The following is a 21,032-nucleotide window of genomic DNA, read 5'->3' on the forward strand; positions in this document are numbered from 1 at the left end:
AGGTAGCAGACCTCGTTACATTACCTATCCTGGCTACCCTCAAGAAACACAACTTCTAAACCTTATACAAAGATGATGTCCTTGCAATTTCATATAATATGAATGGCCAAACTATAAGAATATGAGGTCTGATCAATATATATCCGGACTGTTGCCATAGTAACGGAGCTAAAGCACACAGAGTGAAGCTGCTTGACACAGATTGATCTTAAACTCTGCTGTGCATGTGTACTAAGTTTTAACATTCTAGCTCACTTCCACTGTTTACAGCAGTGCTTGGAAGGAAGATGTGTTGCGAGTGATCGTTGCATTGACCATGACAGAGAAAGTTGTCATGGCGATGCCTGCTCAGAGGCCAATGCAAAGCTGCAAAAAGTTTATGGAGAGAAGTGTATGAGCCGCAAACAAGTGTATGAGTGATTAAGATGTTTCCAAGACATCCAGAAAATATTTCGATATTGATGAACGTTCTGGGGAACCTCAACCAGTAGAAGTGAGAAAAACATTGCAGTTAATTGTGCATCTATGAGAGAAAGTCATCGAATCACCATCCGTGAGTTATCAGAGGACGTGCAGATAAGTTACGGTTCAGTTCAGTCCATTATCACTGAAGATATGGATATGAGACGCGTGTCTGCCAAGTTTGTCCCAAAAATGCTTTCTGCAGACCAAAAAGACACTCAGGTTTCAGTTGCAAAAGATCTCTTTGATTGTGTCGAGAACGATGAAAACTTTTTGAAAACCTTGCATAGACCTTTGAGCAGGTATCGCCAAGCTTTTGGCAAAATTTGATGCAGATTCTCTGCTCAACTTTCTGTGTCATGGTCTATGTGATGATCACATGCTACACACGTTTCTTCCAAGCACTGCTGTAAACAGTGGAAGTAAGCTAGAACATTAAAACTTAGTGCACATGCACAACAGGGCCAATCTGTGCCAAGCAGCTTCACTCTGCATACTTTAGCTTCGTGGCTATGGTAACAGTCCGGATTCTTATTGATCAGACCATGTAACTTAAAAGAAACCTTCAAGAAGTTTAGCCTAAGCATATCTATAACCACCAATCTAATGACTATCAACTTCTTAGTGATTGCTTTACAAGGCAAAGCACTATCCTTACAAAAAGCCTAACACCTCTTGTAGGAAGCATCCAACAAAACAACGGTTATATGGGAATGTACCAACTTTCTCATCAACCATCCAAGAATGGAGACTGAGGTTTGCTGGCCTCTTCTGGAGAAGTAAGGAAGAACTTGTGAGTCATGTGTTGCTTTGGACACCAAATCATGGTACTACAGTGGCTGGAAGACCACTGAAGATGCATATAAGCCATACCACGCTCAAACTTGTCTTGTTCTGTTTGGCATCCTGGATCACTTTCCAAATTGAAAAACAATGCTCAATGCATCCAAGGATTCCAGGGACTCCGGCCTTTTGAACAGATTCATCAACGTATCCATTACTCTGTAGATATGTCATGGTTCTTCTGGAGAGAATTCCCATAAAGATCTTGCCATCTACATTCAATAAGGATTTTATTGTCTCTGCATTAGCTTCCTTTGACAGGTATATGCCTTCTGCTTTACACCAATCCTCTACTAGAGTCTCTTCACACCACAGCTGTCGGAACAGGACAAAAAGCTTCTTTCATAGATGATTTCAATATTTATATACTTTATGAGACACCATCACCTTCTCGGGTACTCTTTGCCCTGGCTTTTCTCACAAATTCATTCACCTCTTTCTCTCTGATGTCTCCAATTTCAAATTCAACATCAGGTTTTAAGAGATGCTTCAGTCCATTTATAGGTAACAGTGGCTGGTTACAATTTGGATTGCTATAGGTTTCTTTGTACATTTAAACACATAAGAGATGTCCATAATAGGACATCTAACCCGCTAGAAGGAACAGTCAAACTCCAAACCCTAAATAGGGATAATTTCGGAAGGGAATGAAAAATAAAAACATTTACTATCTATTTCCTGTACCATGATTTCAAGCTATTATCCCCAGACTCAAACTACAGTAGATCGATCAGATGATCCACACTGCTCTGTCCTCTTCTTGATATATCTTCAATCCTCTCTCAGTTATAAAGGTCCTACAGCACAGCTTGCATCATTTAATGCCTGTTTTCCATACTGGCATGGGCTGGATGGTTTGACAAGAGCTGACCAGCTGAAGGGCTGTTCAGGCTCCATGTCTGTTTTGGCATGGTTTCCATGGCTAGATGCCATTCCTAATGCCAACCACTTTTCAAAATAGACTGGGTGCTCTTTTGCAGCACCTGCATGGGTACTTTTTATGTGGCACCAGCATCTAAGAGCCTGAAAGATTAGGGATGCTCAGCTGGAGAGAGTTGCAGGGGACAAGCCTGTATGCAAGGGCACCTATGCTTGTAGATCCTGAAATTTATTAATAATGATATAATGACTTTTTGGGTAATTTCTGGAAGAAAATCTGCATTTTTTGTATTTGCTGCCGATAAGAAAACTGCACATGCACGGTTGATATGAAAAATTATAACATATAAGCACGAGGCATGTTCTATGTATTGCCTCATGTTTATATGTTAATCTTGGCTTTCCTGCTGATGATAGCTGGCCTAGCAAATTATTTTATTATGCTGAAAATAGCTTGAAACCATGGTACAGGAAATAGATAGTAAATGTTTTTATTTTTCATTCCCTTCCGAAATTATCTCTATTTGTGGTTTGGAGTTTGACTACTTCTTCTAGCGGGTTAGATGTCCTATTATGAACATCTCTTATGTGTTTAAATGTACTCTGTATGTATTTATATGAATAATATATAGTCTATTGACTAGTTTTTCTTCTCGCTAGACCACTGGTAGCAAAATGATTTTCTAAATTTTTTTTGCTCCTCTGAAATTTATACATATATATTTATATATATATATATATATATATATATATATGTGTGTGTGTTTGTGTGTGTCTGTGTTTGTGTGTCTGTGTGTCTGTGTTTGTCCTCCCACCATCACTTGATAACCGATGTTGGTGTGTTCATGTCCCTGTAACTTAGCGGGTCGGCAAAAGAGACTGATAGTATAAATATTAGGCTTAGAAAGAATAAGTTCTGGGGTTGATTTGTTTGACTAAAAGTGGTGCTCCAGCATGGCTGAAGTCAAATGACTGAAACAAATAAAAGAGTAAAAGAATATATATATATATATACATACATACATATAATGTGTGTGTGTGTGTGTGTGTGTGTGTGTGTGTGTGTGTGTGTGTGTGTGTGTGTGTGTGTGTATATATATATTAGGTTGTTCCACATGAAATGTCGTATTTGAAAGGTAACAACAAAATGTTTCATAAGTTTTACAGAACTGATTTATTTAATCAAAGTATGATCCATGCTCATTTATGATGGTTACCAAACATTTCTCTATGTCAAATATTCCATTTTTTTTTAAACAAAATTCATCTTTTGCTGAAATAAACTGTCCAAATCTAAGAATGTTTTATCGTTTATGTAAAGCTCAAAATGCTTAAACAAGTGATGATCAGTAGGAGAGATATCAGGGGAATAGGGAGAATGTTGCAAAATCTCATAATTCAGGCTTTGCAGCTTTTAGACTGTAGCCTGAGGAGTGTGAGGATGTGCATTGTTGAGGAGCAAAATTGGGCCATCTCTATTCACTAGTCTGGGTTGCTTCTTTTCCAAATTCTCATGCATACAATCAATTTCCTGGCAATACAATGTTGCTGTTACTTTCTTTCCTTGTTGCAAAGCTGAATAATGAATAACTCCCTTTGCAGACCACCATACAGAGACCATTAAATTTTTAGGGTGCAATGGTGGGTTTGGGTAGTGTTTAGGTGACTCTCCTACATCTAATCACTGTCTTGTTCCTCTGCTGTTGTCAAAGAGTATCCATTTCTCATTACAAATAATGATTTGATGCCAAAATGATCTTTTTCCAGTCGAGAAAGCAATAAGGAGCACACTTCGAAGCGTCGGTCTTTTTGAATCTCATTCAGTTGATGTGAAACAAACCTATCCGTTTTCTTGACTTTTCCAATTTTTTAAAGATGTCCAAAAATAGTTGTGCAAGATGTTTGGAGTTCTGATGAAAGTTTTCGAACCTTTGTTCTTGGATTTTGTTTAACCAAAGCATTTAATCTATCATACCAAATAACTGATTTTGGCCTACCCTTGGCTTATTTTCAAAGCTATCATCTCCTGAATGAGAGCTTTGGAACCATCTCTGAGCAGTTCTGATATCAGCAAAACCATTACCAAAGGCCTGCTTGATATTCTGTAGAGCTTCTGCAGCAGAATGACCCAGTTTGTACTCCTACGAGAAAATCACTCAACATAGTTTGATTGTTATCATTTTCATGAGGTCTGTGGGTATGAATTTTGTATACCAATATTGTTGGGAAAGAAAAAGAGTCAAGATTAAATGCAAGGTGTACATAATTGAGTTTTTGAGTGACTGAAATAACATGTGATTAAAAATGTGACATTTCTTGTGAAACAACCTAACATATATATATATATATATATATATATATATATATATATATATATATATATATATGTATGTATGTATATATATACATAAAAATATGAGAGAAAAAATGGAATTCATGAGACACTATTATTAACTACATTTGTTTTGACCCATTGTGCCCTGGTGCCTCATGGGTGAGATGCTGTACAAACAGTTGTGGTGCTTCATAGGTGTAAATATGTCTCATCAGGTGATTTTTTTATTTCTATTTTGCTTATTTCTATTACATTTTGGTTGCAGTAGTAGTGTGTTATGTGTCTACTCATATATACATATGCACACTTAAACACACACACATATGCATACGTATACATACATTTGCATAAATGTAAATGTTAATACATATATCATCATCATCATCATTGTTTAACGTCCACTTTCCATGCTGGCATGGGTTGGACAGTTTGACTGAGGGCTGGCAAGCCAGAAGGCTGCACCAGGCTCCAATATATATAAATGTACATATATCTGTGCATATCAATATAGATAGAAACAAACACACATGCACATACACGCACACACACACCTGTATGTAGTCTTACAGTTAAACACATTAATGGCGATATCTTTAATTTTGTCTTTATTTTGTTTTAACTACTTCAGAATACATTCACCTTCAATCTTGTATATAGACACTAAGAAAGGCATCTCCCTGTTGTTACACAGTAAGTAAGTAAGTGCAGCTATATGAAAATGTCTTGATTCTGGTGCCACACTGTTGTGTTCTGTAGTTTGACAACAGAAAGTGTTGATGTTATTATAATTGTGTGTTTTACTAGAAATGGAAGTAGTATTGATTATTTACCTCAATGTTGATTACTGAATAGCTTGTGGTTAAGTAGTAATAGTCTCCATGATGCTGCATACCTAAGTGACACCTGTAAATTTTGAGCTGAACATTATTATAAATAAGCAAAATCAAATACTGATCAAAGACTGCATAGTTTAGTTTTGCCATAAAATGAACTAATAATTTTCAGCATTTTGAAGTTGATAAAGTTCTAACAAGCTTTTAAAAGATAATATTCCTGTTTTTGCTCTTGTGTTTGTAATTTAATTTGAGGAATTAACCACCTTCCCCTTAAATTCTTATCCAGTTATATTATTAAATTGTATTCTCATATAAGCTGAATTTATGTACTAAAGTCATATGTTGTGTAGTTCCGTCTATCCATCTATGGTTTAGCTTGTCTTGTAATCTTTATAATTTCAGCAACATTTAATATATTTGATTCTTAATATTTGAGAATAAAATGCTGGTGAATAAAACTGTCTGACATACATAACACAAGCAAAATAGATGAGATTAAGAGGATAAGTGTTCTGATAAGTAGAAAACCCTTCTGTCACAATATCCATTGTTTGAAAATAACGTCATGCCATTGGTTACAGTAAACAGCTACAGCAGCAGTGTCATGACACACACACATATATATATATATATAAGACATCACATAGCGATAAACCTAGAGTCAAAGTTCTGAATCCAATATTTAATATTTCTGCTGGGTTTGAACTTTTAATTGTATAAGTACACAATTATATGAGCCAAATAAGTGAGTGAAATAAATAAATATAGATATACCTCATATATTTGTTTACTAATTTCTTTTTTTTTTATATGATATTTTATAGTGACAAATGCAAAGTAAAAAATTCTTCCCCCAATATTGTGGTAAGATCTAAAGCTGAATTTCTAAATCCAATAATATTTGATAATTCAGCTGAGTTTGAATTTACAATTGCATAGCAGTAGTTGCTATAGTGAAGGTGAGAAAGGTGACCACATTTAGAATATGACAAATGCTGTACCTCAGCATGTATCTCTGGTACCATAGATTACAGGACAAAGGTCAAGGTTAATGAGGTTATTTACGTCGCAGCTATTTTTTTTCTTTGTGCTAGTGTTCCTTTTTCATCATTTTTAATGTCCACTTTTCGTGCTTGCATGGGGCTGATGAAATTTGTTGAAGCAAATGATTTGGCTGGATGCCCTTACTGGGATCTATTCTAAAACGGGGGCCACAGTTTTCATTAATGTTTTACGTAGTGTTTTTGGTACCGAAAGACTTTCAAACTTCGTATACTTATCTATTTTGTGTTATAGAAAAGAAAAATATTTTTGTATTCGAATTTATTTCATGTAAAAAATTGTCTTATTTCGATAATTTCAACCAATCACTGACAAGTATTCAGTTGTTTACATTTACTCCTTTGGCTGATTAAGCGGTGTAAAGCGTATTTAATCTCCATAGCTTCGTTTTATTTGCTTTTTTCATTTACTTTTTTTTTCTTCGTTTTATTTGCTTTTTTCTTTTTAAATTTGCTGCTTTACCCTAACCCTAACCCTAGGGTTAGGGTTAGCCTATAATAGAAAGGTTTATTAGCTACTGCCATGCTTCAGCCATTTTTTTGACAAGGAAATAATAATTTTATCACCGATAGAATTGTTTCAGAATCGTTTGTTTATGTAGTCGGCACTTAATGTATATCGGCTGAATGGACGTCAGTGATTGGTTGAAATTACAGAAATACGACAACTTTAACATGGAATAACTTAGTCTTCTTTAAAAAAAAAGAAATCCCCAAGAGAAAAAGATGTTTTATATGACACATTCAAGTTTCAAAGTGTTTCGTTAAGAAAATACTGTGGCCCCCGTTTTAAAATAGATCCCCTTACTGTTGCCAAATAAACTTCTTAACCACAGAGCCATATATATATATATATATATATATATATATATGTATGTATAAGCGAAAATGCTAGTTCTAAAATCTCTAAGAGTTCAATTCAGTAGTCGTACTAACAAATAATGTTCATGGCCACTTCAACATGGCTATCCGTTCAAACTAATGCTAGAGGAGATGTCTTCTTGGGGTACAAAAATCACAGTAAAGTCTGTTCAAATAGACAGCCATGTTGAAGTGGCTACACACATTACTTATATATATATATATATATACATATATATATATATATATATATATATATATATATAGGGGTCCACCAAGGTTCCGTCCTCAGCCCCCTCCTATTTATCATAGTCCTCCAGGCGATCACAGAGGAATTCAAGACAGGTTGCCCCTGGGAGCTCCTCTATGCTGATGACCTTGCACTAATTGCGCAGTCACTATCAGAACTAGAGGAGAAGTTTAAGGTGTGGAAGCAAGGACTAGAATGGAAGGGCCTTAGAGTCAACCTAGCAAAAACCAAAATCCTAATAAGTAGGAAGGTAGATAAAACACAAACCCCTTCAGGTAGATGGCCCTGCTCAGTATGCAGTAAAGGAGTAGGTAGTAACTCTATAAGATGTACCCAGTGCAAGCTATGGACACATAAGAGGTGCAGCAATATCAAAGGCAGATTAACTACAAAGTTAGTCTTTGTATGTGGCAGATGTTCAGGTGCAATAAACACTGTAAACAAACAGGAAACAACTTCTATCTCATTTCAGGGAGAAAAACTAGAGGTAGTTGATAGCTTCCGCTATCTGGGTGACCAAGTTAGTAGTGGGGGTGGGTGCGCTGAAAGTGTAACTGCTAGAATAAGAATAGCCTGGGCCAAGTTTAGAGAGCTCTTACCTCTGCTGGCGACAAAGGGACTCTCACTCAGGGTAAAAGGCAGACTGTATGACGCATGTATACGAACAGCCATGCTACATGGCAGTGAAACATGGGCTGTGACTGCTGAGGACATGCGTAAGCTCGCAAGGAATGAAGCCAGTATGCTCCGCTGGATGTGTAATGTAAATGTGCATACCCGTCAGAGTGTAAGTATCTTGAGAGAAAAGCTGAACATAAGAAGCGTCAGTAGTGGTGTGCAAGAGAGACGATTGCGCTGGTATGGACATGTGGTGAGAATGAATGAGGATAGCTGCGTGAAAAAGTGCCACTCCCTAACAGTTGAGGGAACCCGTGGAAGAGGTAGGCCCAGGAAGACCTGGGCTGAGGTGGTGAGGCAAGACCTTCGAACATTGGGCCTCACCGAGGCGATGACTACTGACCGAGACCTTTGGAAATGTGCTGTGCATGAGAAGACCCGGCAAGCCAAGTGAGATCGTTGCCAGTGCCCCTGGACTGGCTCTTGTGCGGGTGGCACATAAGATGTACCATCCTGAGCGTGACCGTTGCCAGTACCGCCTGACTGGCCTTGTAGGGTTTTCGAGCGAGATCGTTGCCAGTGCCCCTGGACTGGCTCTTGTGTGGGTGGCACATAAAAGACACCATTTTGAGCGTGGCCGTTTTCGTGCAGGTGACACGTAAAAGCACCCACTACACTCTCTGAGTGGATGGCGTTAGGAAGGGCATCCAGCTGTAGAAACTCTGCCAAATTAGATTAGAGCCTGGTGTAGCCATCCGGTTGCACCAGTCCTCAGTCAAATCGTCCAACCCATGCTAGCATTGAAAGCGGACGTTAAACGATGATGATGATACATACATATATATATATATATACACACACACACACACACGCATATGTATGTATATGGCAGTGAAACATGGGCAGTGACTGCTGAGGACATGCATAAACTTGCAAGGAACAAAGCCAGTATGTTCCACTGGATGTGTAATGTCAGTGTGCATACACGACAGAGTGTAAGCGCCCTGAGAGAAAAGTTGGACTCAAGAAGCATCAGATGTGGTGTGCAAGAGAGACAACTGCACTGGTATGGTCATGTGTTGCGAATGGATAAGGACAGCTGTGTGAAAAAGTGTTACACCCTAGCAGTAGAGGGAACTTGTGGAAGAGGTAGACCCAGGGAGACCTAGGATGAGGTGGTGAAGCATGACCTTCGAACATTGAGCCTCACCGAGGCAATGACTAGTGACCAAGCGCTTTGGAGATATGCTATATTTGAGAAGACCCAAGAAGCCAAATGAGATCGTAACCCATGGCATATGCCAGTGGTGTATAACCAGCCCACTAATGAGTACCCTTCATTCATTGGATAATAAACTTTGCTTGCAAAGACCTGTTGTGGTAAGTGAAATCAAAATTGCTGACATGGCCGATGACAGTACCTCCTGATTGGCACTCATGCCAGTGGAACATTAAAAGCACCATCTGAGTGTGATTGTTGCCAGGGCCGCTGACTAGCTCCCATGCCAGTGGCATGTAAAAAGCACCATTTGTGTGTGATCGTTGCCAACGTTGCCTTACTGGCACATGTGCTGGTGGCATGTGAAAAACAACATTCGAGCGTGGTTGTTGCCAGTGCCGCTAGACTGGCTCCTGTGCAGGTGGCACATTAAAAACAGCTTTTGAGTGTGGTTGTTGCCAGTACCACTTGACTGGCCCTTGTGCTGGTGGCATGTAAAAGCACTCACTACACTCTCGGAGTGGTTGGCGTTAGGAAGGGCATCCAGATGTAGAAACTTTGCCAGATCAGACTGGAGCCTGGTGCAGCCTTCTGGCTCACCAGTCCTCAGTCGAACTGTCCAACCCATGCCAGCATGGAAAGTGAATGTTAAACGACGATGACGATGATGATGATAAATATATGTATATATATATGTATATATATATATATATATATATATATATATATATATATATGTATATATATATATTTCAAGCTTTTTTCCAGTTTCCATCAACCAAATTCACTCTCGAGTCTTCAGTTGGTTTGGAGCTGAGTAAAAGCCTCTTGTCCCAAGGCAACATACAGTTGGACTGAATCTGAAATCCTACTTGTGAAGCAAATGTCTTGAGCACACAGCCACACCTGCACCTATTTATTTGAATTTTTAGCCAATAAGATTAGCTGACAAAGATATAAGAAGAATACAAGAGCAAATTCACCCACACAAATACCACACAGTAAAAAAAAAAAAATAACAACCAGAAATCACATAAATGTTTCAACAAAATACATCCATAGTTAAAGAATGGATCTAAATGTTATTGAAAAAACACATGAAACTGAAGAGAATGTGTTGTATCTAAGCATAAAAACAGTTGTTCAAATAAACATAGTTTTCCTAGTGATGGCAGCTGACACAAAGAAGATAATAATTTCTTCATAATATTAGGAGGGATTTGGAAACTGAATTGAAATTAAGGAATTATGAGGGAAAAGATGCATAGAATTCACATATTTAATTTTGTTGCTCACTTATAAAATTCTTACAATGTCAAGTTGCTGGTAATTATGTATAGTACTATTTTGTTCCTTTTAGATGTAGTCAGAATGATATAACTTGTGACTTGCTTTAGGAAATGAGACATTTCATTAAAAATGAAAATTATTGCAATCTGGTGGTAATTTATGGAACATGTTTATTTTCTTTTCTTCATAGAATGCTAGTAGTTTCAGAATCAATAGAAAAGAGAAAATGTTCTTAAAGTTTATGTATAGAATAACACAGAATAATAGCTGTTTCTAGAGGAAATAGAATGAAAATGTTCTCATCAATGTGAAGCCACAAACTTGCAAACAATAGAATATGACTTAAACAGTTACAGGAAACATGAAAGTACAGCACACTTTCATTTGTAGTCCTTGCATTTACATCAAAGAATCATTTCGGGGCATTATAATACAGTACATGAAACAAAACTTAATAGAAAATTATTAGTTGATGGCACCACTATCTTTTTTTTTTTTTAGAATTCCACAAAAATGAGATGGTTAAATATGAAAGTGTTACTAACAGTAAAATAATATATAAACCAAACACCAATTCAAAGATATATACATAAAATAAACATTGAAAGTTACCAGTCATGGACTGTTTTAACATTTATCTTTTACTTGTTACAGTAATTGAACTGTGGGTATGTTGTGGCACTGCCTTGAAGTGTTTAGTGGAACAAATCCACCCCAGTATTTATTTTTTAAGTCTGGTTCGTATCTTACCTGTCACCTATGACAAACTGCTAAGTTATGGGTGATGTAATCAAAACGCCAATTGTAAAGCTGTAGTGGGTGACAAACATAAAGAAACTCACACACACACACATGCATACATACATGCATGCATGCATGCATACATACATGCATACATACTTACATGCATACATATATGCATATATACATACTTACATACTTACATGCATACATATATGCATATATACATACTTACATACTTACATGCATACATACATATATATATATATATATATATATATATATATATATACACACACACATACAGCTATGAACTTCCCAAAAGCGGTTTCTTCACATTTATTCATTTACTCAAAGAAAATAACCATTTCTTTTACCAGGCTTGCACACACACACACACACACACAATGGGCTTCTTCACATCTTCAGTCTAGTATTTCACTCAGAAATCATTGGTTGGCCCAAAGTTATAGTAGGAAGAGTGCAGTGGGACTGAACCTGAAACAACAGTTTTAATATTATTCCTATGATTCTTTGCTGCCTAAGACAAAATACACAAACAATGCAGCACTACTACCAGCATTTTATTCAGATGAAGAGGCCAGGAATGTCCAAGGAAATGTTAGAAGACGTACTATCAATCTTTTGGAAAAAAATATAAAGATTAAATTTGAAAACCACCATATCATAAGTATAATATCTACATCAACACAAACACACACACACACACGGACACACACACACCTATTTACAATCATACACATATACATAGATAGCTAGGATTCTGTTAGGTAATCATAGTAATTGGCAATAAAAATGAAATCAATGTCACAAACTGAGTAGAGATACTTGTTTATTGTTTTCTTTACAACACAGCCAGATGTTACAACTCATCTCAGTGAGGAGTCGAGAGACATAACATCTGTCTGTGTTGGAAACAGATAATATATATTTATTATCGAACGCACATACTCAATGTATATGCTTTACTTACATTGAGTATGTGAGTTTGATAATGTTTACAACACTAGTGTTGCTTCTAATTCATATTTGAATATATATATAAATTTACAAGTGCTGGAAAGGATTCACCATCATAGAAGATTTTGAAAATGGTTTCCTGCAGCATCCATAAACAGCTGTGCACCTCTAACTATATTTAGGGGCACCTGGTATAAAATAGTGATATTGATGGTGATGGCCACATGCATGATATTGTCCTTCAGTTCCTGTAGTATGTGCGGACGTTTTTGTACACTGTGTTCTACAAGTGTCCCCAGAGATAATAAATCACACATTGAATGGTTCAAAGAATGTGGTGGCCATAAGTTTTGCTAGCTGTGTGTTTCTCAGACATGGGCTCACTGTATGGACACCAGAGAAGTATGGAAAGTCACCCTGTCCTGCTGGAAGAAGTACACCTGTCTTTCATCTTCAGTGTGTTGAACACAAAACTGGTCATGTGGACCAATATTCATGTAGACTTCTGTGTTGATAGAACTGTCAAAAAATATGAGTCCAATGATGCATGTCCTAAACACTAAACACCTTGTTCATACACAAGGTGTGGATTCTCCACTGCTTAGTACTGTGCATTTTGTGAATTTACATGGCTGGAGAGATGAAACCATACCTTGTCACTCATTATGTAGTGGGTGTAGTTCACCATCAGCAATGCTATTCAGAAGCCATGTGCAGTAATTTAATTGTTTTCTTCTTGCCATCCACTTTTAATTGCTGCACACATGCGAAATGATATGGCTTAAACTTTAGAATTTTCAACAGCTGTCGACATGACTGGCTTATAAGAGACTACTGCACCAATTTAAGATTTGACTCCTTTGGACTTCAAATAATTCTTTGATGAATATCCTGAATAACTTCTGGCTTTCAAATTGTTGGGTCTCTTAGTTTTGGAGCATTGTACTCTGACCCCATTGTGCGCCACTTCTCAATCAACATTTGTATTGTTCTCTTTGCCAACAAACCTTTAACCAGAAACTTGACTTTAAAAAATCTCATGCTTTTGGCTTAGCAGAACCTGTTCTCACATTCACTTCCACAATCTCCATTCTTTCTGCTATTGAGTATATCATCTTGCAGAAAAGATTAGAAATGTTCACTCAAAGAAATCTTAAAAATCAATTAATCTGTTGAGGATGCAGTGAAGATAACATAGCAAACAGTCAACTTGTGCACCATCTTAGTTTAACAATTACAAACATTCAAAATAACACTTTGACACTTGCAAATGTTAGGCTGGTAGATTTTTTTTGTGTCTGTAACTTTATTTCTGTATTTACCTTATGCTACGGAATCCAAGTTACTATTTCATGTACCAACCTGTATATATATATATATATATATATATATATATATATATATATATATATATATATATATATATATATATATATATATATATATATATATATATATATATATATATATTAGAAGGTTTGGAGGTGATGTACAGAAATTATATAGAAAAAAATTAAGGTACTCAGAAATCTGGATGTTTGTACATTTACAGATTTTTATTAATGTCACATATTAAATAAAGCGCTTTTCACCTTGAAAATCCTACACGACTAGGTGAAAAGCGCTTTATTTAATATGTGACATTAATAAAAATCTGTAAATGTACAAACATCCAGATTTCTGAGTACCTTAATTTATATATATATATATATATATATATATATTCTTTTATTTACTTGTTCCAGTCAACTGACTGTGGCCATGCTGGGGCACCACCTTAAATGGTTTTAGTTGAAGAAATTGATCCCAAGACTTATTCTTTGTAAGCCTAATACTTTTTCTATTGATCTCTTTTGCTGAACTGCTAAGTTGCAGAGACATAAACACACCAGTATTGGTTGTCAAGCGATGACAGGGGGACAAATACAGACACACACAAATACATATATACATATATATATATATATATATATATATACATATGGGGAAAAATATGTTCAAAAGAGAACAATTCGTACTTTTTGAGAGGTCTAAAAAGAGAGAAAGAATGATTTCTAATAAAGATTCATCATATTCATAAAAAAACAGCCAGAGCAAGTAATAAGAATATGAAAATAGTAGTTGAAAAATATCGTTATAGGTATACATATACCATACACAATAATAGAAAAATGGAGGAGAAAAAAATGTTGAATCAAAATTACATTTAATACGAAATAGGATTCAATACATACGCACGTTTCAAAGGACAATACAAATATGTAAGAAAAAAGTTATAGTAATTATAATTAAATTTATGCATTGTCATTTTCATCAGTGTGAGGAATTTTTGTAAAACATCAAAAAAAGATTAAATAAAATAAAGTAAATTAGAATAAGATACAATAAGGGAGAATACAAATGGGGTAATAGGGAAAAAATCGGATATTTACAAGCAAGTTGTAAAAGAGAAAAAATAACAGCAATAGTAAGAGAGACGAAAGAGAAAAAAAGGCTGACATATCAATGTATATGCACGTCTATATGTGCAGTAAACTGTAACATAAAAATAAGAATAAAAATCTAACAGATATGTTTTAAAAAATGGTAATAAGTCGAGACAAAGTATAATAAACAGGGCCATGTGTGTATAGTAGAATATAACGTAACAGGTGGACTAGTAGAAAAACCATAGAGAGTTATACATATACATATTAATATTGAAAAACAAAAAAAAAAAATATATATATATATTTTTACACGAGACTAAAAGTGATAGGCAAGACTATGTTTGAAAAAGTTACAATATTTAACCAAAAATGTACATACAAGCAGAGAAAAACCCCAGAGAACTTACCAAGGAAAAAACATCAATTACAGACAAGACCGGCCGGTGTATTCAAGATAAATGCCTTACTCAAAAACTAGCTCGAGATAGGGGAAACAATCATAAAAAAGTAGGAACAGAAAACGAATATATGGAGGAGAAAATTATTATAAAATTACAAGTGATAGAATAAACATATACACTTAACACATAAGGATATAAAGTCGTAACACATATACATACACACACATATGCAACTATATATACATACACACATACATGCTTATAGATATATATACATACCTACACACACACACACACACACACACACACACACACACACACACACACACATATATATATATATATATATATATATATATATATATATATATATATATAACTCTTTCATCTCTCGAATTTAAGACAGAACCGTTCATTTTCATAATTATATAAGACTCTTCAAGGCATAAAAGGCACGTTCTATTTGTAATCCTATAAGAGGTGGCAGAAGAAACAATATTCCAAGAAATTTCTGTTGTCTCTTTTAAGCTGCCATATCTTATGTATGTATGTATACATACGTGTAGGGATCTAGCTTGACCCTGCCTAAGATTTGAAACCAAATCTACTTGCTTGTTGCTTGTCAAAACGAGCGGGGAATTCCTCTCCACACCAGATGATTGAGGAGGAAACACTCTACCCCCTAGGACCTGTGTTGGTCAAGGAAAGGTCAGTCCTCTTCGTTTAGGGTTTGACCTGCATTACTGACCATAATCTTTATAACAGAGAGAATTTCCTATCTCTTCCTCTTATATTTCAGGTATGACCAAAGAGCAACACGGCTCTCCTCGGCCGCAAGAAAGACGATGCCTCCTCTATCCTTTCTTGTCAGCACCGTGCATTCCTTACTCTTTCACTCTCTGCTGACAGACAACCCTTTTCCACACTACCAACTACTAACCAGCGAGCCATCCTTATTGTCACTATCACTAGAATTGCTACTGACTCGTTTACCTGTTGGGTAAACGAATAAACATATGTAAATAATATATTTTCCTTCTTGGTGTTGATTTTTCGATGTTTACTGGTTACTCAGACGATAGAACCTTGAAGTGTTACATCTACACGCTACATTTAGTGGTGGGCTACATCATATCGAATTGATATGGCACATCACATCCAGCCTGCTACATACGTACGTACATTTATATACTAGAATTGAAAAATGCGCACGCTCAAAAGGGTTACAGAATGTCATAATAAACCTTAAAAAGTATGTTGCTCAAAAATATTGGAATCACTATATGTTGTACATTCTGTGACATCTTAAAATGGAGACTCGTGTGAATTACGATGTCACGATTATTATTAAACTGAGTTCCTAATATAAAAATTTGAAAATGTACAAAATATGATCTTTTACATCAAATAAGCAAATTCATTATAATAATCTTCATACCAAAGTATATAAAAAAACATATTTCACACTGCATGCAAATTACCATGATAATAAAAAGAAAACTGGATTTATAATGAAGTTGAATCTATATAACAGCGAAAGTACGAAACCGAAATAATTATAAGCAAAGATAATTCGCATTATGATACACATATTAATGGAATAGTTATGCGAATTAAACAAATTATTACTAAATTATTTTTGATTGATTACTTGTAAATTTATAAAAATCATCATTCATATTGTCTAAAGTGATATTAGTATTTGTCTACAACTGTTTTGTTAAAACTGAGCATACGATAATTTAACTTAATTTTTAAAATAACTTAATTTCGATGAAATAAACAAATGTCTTGCGAGAAAAAGATGTCGTCACAGAATATACAACATATAGTGATTCCAATATTTTTGAGCAACAGTGCTAGTCCCATACTTTTTAAGGTTTATTATGACATTCTGTAACCCTTTTGAGCGTGTGCATTTTTCAATTCTAGTTTCGTACTTTTTTTAGGCAACGCTTGTAATATTTTATATATATACCATATTTCTCCTAATGGTGTGGCAGCTAATGAGTGTGTGTGTGCGTACGTGTTCTTGTCTGTGTGTAAGTGTGTGTGTGCATACTTGTTCTTGTGTGTGTGTGTATGTGCATGTTCTTGTATAGTCCCACAGATCTTGTTTAATTTAACTTTAAAATTAACAGAAATCAATGTCCTTTATATTTCTTTCTTTTGCATAAGTGTTAATTTACATTTCTTCCTTTTCTCCATGCATGTTGCAATATTTTGGCTCTTTGATGCATGTTGCAATATTTCGGCTCTTTGATGCATGCTGCAATATTTCGGCTGTTTGGTGATTAAAAAAAAACACTACATAGACTATTATAACTAATACGGATTTTTCAACGTTGATCTCGTTTTCTTGGGAATTTACGGATTTTACATACACAAATGAAGCAGGTAAGAACAAATATGCAAGAATCTCCGCGCGTTTAAAATGCGACATTGTTTTTCTTATGTCCACATTCCACACACATAAATACATAAAAACAGAACACGCTCGCACACACACGTACACCCAGTAGCTTCCTCCACACACATAAATACATTAAAACAGAACACGCGTGCACACACACAAACGCACACCCATTAGCTTCCTCTTCCACTTTGACATGTCAAACAGAACAAGCACACACGAAGACTGCTCCATGCCAAACTACCACCCATTGGTTGATGATGGCTGAAAGTTAAGCAATAAAACGTAATCACTACGCAAACGGCTATACCCCCACTTTCACTTTTATTCACAAGCTAGACATATATCGTCAGACATGCAACAGACTCGACTGTTGTCTGTCACTGTGTGCCTGACAGATATGCAGTGGCAAGGAAAAAGTTTAGAGTGACTTCAAGATTCAGCTCATTTGCTTTCATCTGGCATTCTCTCAAAGGCAACTGAGCTGAAACTTCAGAGTCACCGTCATCCTATCCCTTTGTAAAGATAAATATGAATGATATTCTGTGTACTGAGTGATCCTCTGCTTGTCCGTGTCTATGTGTGTATGTATGTGTGTATATATATATATATATATATATATATATATATATATATATACACACACACACATACTGAAGTCATAATGATTTCAAATGGAGCAGTAGATGAATGGGATGATATCTATGTTATTTAGATAAAATTGTTGTTATTCTGCTATTTGTGTTGTTCTTTATATGTTACTGTTGGTAGATTCTTTAGCGTTGCTTCATGTTTTTCACCATATTGATTTTTGAAGATCTAGTTATTTAGAGTTCTTCCATTGTCTGTTTTGGGCCTTGGACTAGTTTAAATGTTTCTATTGTTTCTTATTTTTATATCAAAGTAGTATTTAAGGGTCTTTACATTTAATTGGATCTAGATCAAAGTTTTAGTTTGCTATTAGAGTCAGTTCATGAGAAATTCAGTGGTACAGAGGATTTATTGAGTTAGGTAGGTATTAGCTTGAAATTACATTATGGTGGATTTGTGACATACATAAATGCTGTATACCACTAAATTTCTCATGAACCAACTATTCACATGTGTGTATATATACATCTATATCTATGTATACATCTTTTCATATATATATATGTATGTGTGTATATATATATATATATATATATATATATATATATATATATATATATGCGTGTGTGTGTCTGTGTATAAATATATATGCACATACATATACAATATACATTTACATTCCAAATGAATCAATATGTGTGTATATCTAAGCTATACATATATATGTGTTATTGACAGATATCCATGTATGTGTCTATTTCTACATACAAAATTGAGTGCATATATCATATCTGTGTGTATTCTTACTTTTTACATGCATTTATTCATGTGTACATATAGGTATGCACACTTGTATATGAAACAGTGTTTATGTGTTTCCATATGCTTCTATGTATGTGTATCGAATTTTGAACTGATTTTGTACTTTTATTGCAGTGATTTCAGCAAGAGCTATGAATAAGAAATAATGTAGCCAACTGGAAGATTATAATTGCTCTGAATTACAACTGCCAGCTATAATCAACATGAACAGATTAGAAGTTGATCCAAATTTGAATTGCAATCACTTTTACTTTACACGCTTGTTTAGCCCTTGAACATTCTGAAAGAATGTTTGTGAATGAAATAGTATCATTTAGAATCACTTCAACAAGCAATATGTTTGGCATTAATTTTAGGGACATCACAAGAGGTTGCATAATATGACCAAAGCCATACAAATGCAAAGCTGAAGAATTTAAATTTTATATTATTATCACAAGCATATATTGTGAGCTAATGAAGGTGCTTCTCCATTTTTGCTTGATCTGTTAAAAATAGTAGCCAAATCTCCTTTAAATTACACCCTTCTGTATTTATAAATAAAAAGTAATAGATAGATCTTTGTTAGTTTCAATGGTGAATATTCCGTTGTTTGGTCAGCTGAACTCCCAGTTCACTGAATTGGCTGAGTATACCAAGGATACTTGTTCTCTTAATGCAATTCTCAGGCTGAATGAGTGTATTGTTGTTTGATAGGCTGGAGCTTTAAAATGTTGGCTCAAAATCCATCTGGTTGACTTATAGTTTCTGTCTATTCATTTTCACTCACAAGTGACAGAGTACTTAAGATCAGACTAGTGCTTCATCATAGATTAGCTACTGTCATCTCAGCCTATGCACCTCAACCGGGGCTACCAGATGGTCTGAAAGACCAATTCTATGACACCCTCTTGTAAACTACCTCGTCGACGAGTGACAGGGACCTTCTCTTTGTGGCTGGAGACTTCAACGGTCATGTCGGACGTCGTGCTGGAGGCTTCCATGGCATACATGGAGGCTATGGCTTTGGTTCCCGCAACGAGGAGGGAACCAGACTGCTGGAGTTCTGTGATGCAACCGATCTTATGGTCTGCAATACCAACTTCAGGAAACCTGCCAGTCACCTAGTCACCTACCGCTCCGGCAGACACTCTAGCCAAATCGACTACATCCTCGCCAGAAATAGGGAAAGAGGGTGGCTTATAAATGCCAAAACCTACCCTGGCGAAGAATGTACCCCACAACATAGATTAGTAGTTAGCGACTTTGGGATCAAGGCAAAATGGGTGCCCAGAATTAGACAGGCTTGGAGGAGAAGGTGTGGAAGCTTAAAGACCCTGCAAATGGACAGAGACTTAGAGACAAGTTACTTGAAGCATTTAACGAAATAGAAGGGGATATAGCATCATACAACGTGGAAGACAATTGGAGATTTCTGCGGGACAACCTGTTGAAAGCCACCGACCAGATTTGTGGGTGGTGTAAGGTCCCCTCCCGACCCAGAGTAACGTGGTGGTGGAACAAGGAGGTAGACAGGGCTATTAGACAAAAGAAACAGGCTTGGAAGGACTGGAAGAACGGTGGTAGCAGGGAATTGTACCAATGTGCCAGAAGGGAGGCTAGGCGACAGGTTTATTTAGCCAGAGGGGAAGCAGATAAGGAAAGATTTGCCAATGTTCTGCGCCGTGAGGACCAAAGACTCGAGGTATTTCGTGTTGCAAGACAGTGTAGGAGAGAGAATAGTGATGTTGTAGGAGAGAAATGTGTTCGCATGGATGATGGTACACTTGCATTAAATGAGGATGCAAAGAAAGAGGTCTGGAGATGCCACTACGATAGATTGCTTAATAAAGAGAATGAATGGGAGAAAGAGAGCCTGCCGTATGTCGACCCAATAGAGGGACCAGCTATCCGAGTTGATAGTGCCAGGGTAGATAAAGCAATTAAGAGTATGAAGACCGGGAAAGCCCCCGGCCCATCAGGAATCACTGCAGAGATGCTCAAAATATCTGGCAGTGTTG

At 36.0% G+C, this 21,032-nt stretch overlaps 1 long non-coding RNA gene across 2 annotated transcripts; it reads left to right on the forward strand.

The window, feature by feature from the left end:
- The first annotated feature begins 15,602 nt into the window (after nucleotides 1-15,602).
- Nucleotides 15,603-20,003, forward strand: LOC128251065 (uncharacterized). 2 transcript variants are annotated; one of them, XR_016239233.1, is made up of 4 exons: nucleotides 15,603-15,914; nucleotides 16,006-16,380; nucleotides 17,522-17,603; nucleotides 19,147-20,003. It is a non-coding gene; the product is annotated as an uncharacterized LOC128251065 (long non-coding RNA). The 2 variants fall into 2 exon arrangements; XR_016239231.1 differs by having other exon boundaries at nucleotides 16,006-17,603.
- The last annotated feature ends 1,029 nt before the right edge of the window (nucleotides 20,004-21,032 follow it).

Source organism: Octopus bimaculoides, chromosome 2 (assembly GCF_046866305.1).
Source record: "Octopus bimaculoides isolate indiv1 chromosome 2, ASM4686630v1, whole genome shotgun sequence".
NCBI classification, from domain to species: Eukaryota; Metazoa; Mollusca; class Cephalopoda; order Octopoda; family Octopodidae; genus Octopus; species Octopus bimaculoides.